The following is a 4,874-nucleotide window of genomic DNA, read 5'->3' as shown; positions in this document are numbered from 1 at the left end:
ACAAAATGCCTGAAATTATTGCAAAGAAATAAATATCAAAAATAAAAACAAATGAAAGCTTTGAACACCAGAACGGTTTTATTTATGATAATCATTACTGAAAAAAGGAGAGCTTAAAAATCAAGAACAAATTTTACTAAATTAGTCCAAAAAACTCGACAATTATTAATCATTTCTCAAAATGTTTGATGACAGAACTGTTACACAATATTTGTCCAGAACTTTTGTAAATACATAATTGTTTGCTGTAAAATCTGGTTTTAGCACTTCAACCATATATGGAGAAACTTGAATCATCACACATTCGCAATAAGCAATTTTCAATTGAGCCCTTATGGAGTTTTTGCTCTTTATAGTAAATTTTCAACATTTTTTAAAAACTTTTGTAAACTTTTTCACAAGTAAATGTAAACCTAGCCACAATTTCCAAAAGGCTATTTTGATTGAAAACTGTATCCGACGACACTACCAACCATATCTTTGAATCCCATCAAAACACTGTCATGTAACCCATATTGCAGAGGGAAATCTGTTTAGATGTGGGTGTATAACATTAAAATTTTCATTATTTGTGATTATTAGATATTGTCATATGTTAGTAAAATGCAATACTTAAAGGCCAAATGAGCTATTCTCATCACCCGTCGTCGTCGTCCGTCGTCCGTCGTCGTTAACTTTTACAAAAATCTTCTCCTCTGAAACTACTGGGCCAAATCAAACCAAACTTGGCCACAATCATCATTGGGGTATCTAGTTTAAAAAATATGTCCGGTGCCCCGGCCAACCAACCAAGATGGCCGCCATGGCTAAAAATAGAACATAGGGGTAAAATGCAGTTTTTGCCTTATAACTCAAAAACCAAAGCTTTAGAGCAAATCTGACGGGGTAAAATTGTTTATCAGGTCAAGATCTATCTGCCATGAAATTTTCAAATGAATCAGACAACACGTTGTTGGGTTGCTGGCCCTTAATTGACAATTTTAAGGAAATTTTACTGTTTTTGGTTATTATGTTGAATATTATTATAGATAGAGATTAACAGTAATCAGCAATACTGTTCAGCAAAGTAAGATTTACAAAAAGGTCAACATGACCGAAATGGTCAGTTGACCCCTATAGGAGTTATTGCCCTTTTTACCATTTTTCGTAAATCTTAGTTATCTTTTACAAAATTCTTCTTCTCTGAAACTACTGGGCCAAATTCATCCAAACTTGGCCAAAATCATCATTGGGGTATCTAGTTTAACAAATGTGTGACGTGACCCTGCCAACCAACCAAGATGGCCGCCATGGCTAAAAATAGAACATAGGGGTAAAATGTAGATTTTGGCTTATATCTCTGAAACCAAAGTATTTAGAGCAAATCTGACAAGGATAAATTGTTTATCAGGTCAAGATCAATCTGCCCTGAAATTTTCAGACAATGCAGACACCCTGTTGTTGGGTTGCTGCCCCAGAATTAGTAATTTTAAGGAAATTTTGCAGTTTTTGGTTATCATCTTGAATATTATAATAGATAGAGATAAACTGTAAACAGCAATAATGTTCAGCAAAGTAATATCTACAAATAAGTCAACATGACAAAAATTGTCAAGTTACCCCTTAAGGAGTTATTGCCCTTTATAGTCATTTTTTAACAATTTTCATAAATATTTGTAAATTTTTGTAAATTTGTAGAATATATTTTCCACTGTAGTTACTGGGCCAAGTTCATTATAGATAGAGATAACTGTAGCAAGAAGAATGTCCAGTAAAGTAAGATCTACAAACACATTATGATCACCAAAACACAATTTTGTCATGAATTTATCTGTGTCCATTGTTAAATATGCACATACACCGAGGTGAGCGACACAGGCACTTGAGAGCCTCTAGTTTTATACGACCGCAAAAATTGAAAAAATTGTGGTCGTATATTGGTATCACGTTGGCGTCGGCGTCGTCGTCGTCGTCCGAATACTTTTGGTTTTCGCACTTTAACTTTAGTTTAAGTAAATAGAAATGTATCAAATTTAAACACAAGGTTTACGACCATAAAAGGACGGTTGGGATTGTTTTTGGAAGTTTTTGTCCCAACAGTTTAGGAATTAGGGGCCAAAAAGGGCACAAATAAGCATTTTCTAGGTTTTCACACTACAACTTCAGTTTAAGTCAATAGAAATCAATATTTTTACAAAAGGTTACTGACATCAAAAGGAAGGTTGGGATTGATTTTGGGTGTTTTGGTTCCAACAGTTTAGGAATTAGGGGCAAAAAAGGGCCAAAATAAGCATTATTCTTGGTTTTTGCCCAATAACTTTAGTATAAGTAAATATAAATCTATGAAATTTAAACACAAGGTTTATGACCATAAAAGGAAGGTTGGGATTGATTTTGGGAGTTTTGGTCCAAACAGTTTAGGAATAAGGGCCCAAAGGGTCCAAAATTAAACTTTGTTTTATTTCATCAAAAATTGAATAATTGGTGTTCTTTGATATGCCGAATCTAACAGTGCATGTAGATTCTAAATTTTTGGTCCCGTTTTCAAAGTGGTCTACATGAAGGTCCAAAGGGTCCAAAATTAAACCAAGTTTGATTTTAACAAAAATTGAATCCTTTGGGTTCTTTGATATGCTGAATCTAAAAATGTACTTAGATTTTTGATTATTTGCCCAGTTTTCAAGTTGGTCCAAATCGGGGTCCAAAATTAAACTTTGTTTGATTTCATCAAAAATTGAATAATTGGGGTTCTTTGATATGCCAAATCTAATTGTGTATGTAGATTCTTAATTTTTCGTCCCGTTTTTAAATTGGTCTACATTAAAGTCCAAAGAGTCCAAAATTAAACTTAGTTTGATTTTAACAAACATTGAATTCTTGGGCTTCTTTGATATGCTCAATCTAAACATGTACTTAGATTTCTGATTATTGGCCCAGTTTTCAAGTTGGTCCAAATCGGGGTCCAAAATTAAACTTTGTTTGATTCCATCAAAATTTGAACAATTGGGGTTCTTTGATATGCCAAATCTAACTGTGTATTTAGATTCTTAACTTTTGGTCCGGTTTTCAAATTGGTCTACATTAAATACCAAAGGGTCCAAAATTAAACTAAGTTTGATTTTAACAAAAATTGAAAACTTGGGCTTCTTTGATATGCTGAATCTAAACATGTACTTAGATTTCTGATTATGGGCCCAGTTTTCAAGTTGGTCCAAATCAGGATCCAAATTATTATATTAAGTATTGTGCAATAGCAAGAAATTTTCAATTGCACAGTATTGCGCAATAGCAAAACATATCTAATTGCACAATATTGCGCAATAGCAAGAAATTTTCAATTGAAGTTATCTTTCTTTGTCCAGAATAGTAGTTGAATCAACTTAAATCATTGTTTTTCACAATATACAATGTATATTCACTTTTACTACTAACCTATAAATTAAAACAGTCTTTACCATTCAGTGATAACAAGCACTTTCTTTACATTTAAATATTTTATAATGTATTTAATTGAGTAGTTATTGTTGCAAACTCCATTAGAAATTTTAATTGAGATCAGTTTTGGAATAAGGGAAAGGGGGATGTGAAAAAAAAATGGCGGGGGTCAATTTTTCTCATTTCAGATTTCATAAATAAAAAGGAAATTTCTTCAAACATTTTTTTGAGAGGATTAATATTCAGCAGCATGGTTGATTGCTGAAAGGCAAACAAAAATTAAGTTCATTAGACCACATTCATTCTGTGTCAGAAACCTATTCTGTGTCAACTATTTAATCACAATCCTTTAGAGCTGAATCCAGCTTGAATGTTGTGACCAACGTGCCCCAACCGTTCAGGGTTCAACCTCTGCGGTCGTATAAAGATTCGCCCTGCGGATCATCTGGTTTTATTTTTATTTATGGCTGTTCTGCAGGTGGAATTTTCTTTCCATATCCAAAATACCTTCATTTCAATTGCAAGCGTCTGTCCTTTATTCGGGTCAATCCCCTAAAAAACTAACCCATATGGATTTTAACCAATTTATTCTTGTCTAAAAAATGAATGACATATTTGCCACCAGGCCTGGGGTAATGGTAATTTGTAATTGTAATGCACTGTAATATTACATTTTTTGGATGTAATGCAAAGTAATTTGTAATGCACATTTTTTGCATTACAATTACATGTAATGTAATGATTACTTTAGTTGAAAATTGATGTAATGCCTCCATTACAGTACATTACTTTTCATTACAAATTGGTAAAATACATAAAATTGAAGAATATTGTATTATTAAAATAAAATATTAACAAAAACAAAAGAAAGTATTGAATAAAATTTTTGTCACATTTAATTACTGTATTAAATAAATTACATCAATCTTTAAAACACACATTAAGGTAATAAATATAAAATGGTAAAAATTATCAAGTCTTGATTTTGGTTTCTGATATTTGTTTAAAATGATATTAGGAATATTTTGGTGTTTGGTGGTTTGGTGTTCAATGAAAAATCTTATAAAAATTTATCAAACAAAACTATTTAGAAGAATGGAAAAAATATGAAGATGAAATTTTCATAATTCTATACACACCTTACATGTAAAATAACTTAAATTATTTACTAATTTTAAAAACGATCACTATTCATTGAAACACTTTTTATTCTGAAACATTCGCAATGAAGTTACATGTATGTCTTAAGCTATACTACGGAGTTTATAATGCTCACTTTAAAATTTGTTTTACAATTTTATATGAACAAATTATAATTTGAATTAAGAAATATTTTCAAAATTAATAATTGTCAGATAGTCATGTTTATTATTGAAAATTATGAAAATGAAAAATATATATAGTCAATTGTAATTTAATTTAAATTTTTACCTGAATTTACCTGTAAAATGAATGCGCGC

This window comes from Mytilus galloprovincialis, chromosome 10 (genome assembly GCF_965363235.1).
Source record: "Mytilus galloprovincialis chromosome 10, xbMytGall1.hap1.1, whole genome shotgun sequence".
Lineage (NCBI taxonomy): Eukaryota > Metazoa > Mollusca > Bivalvia > Mytilida > Mytilidae > Mytilus > Mytilus galloprovincialis.
The sequence above is the reverse complement of the archived record's forward strand: the minus strand, read 5'-3'. Positions refer to the sequence as shown.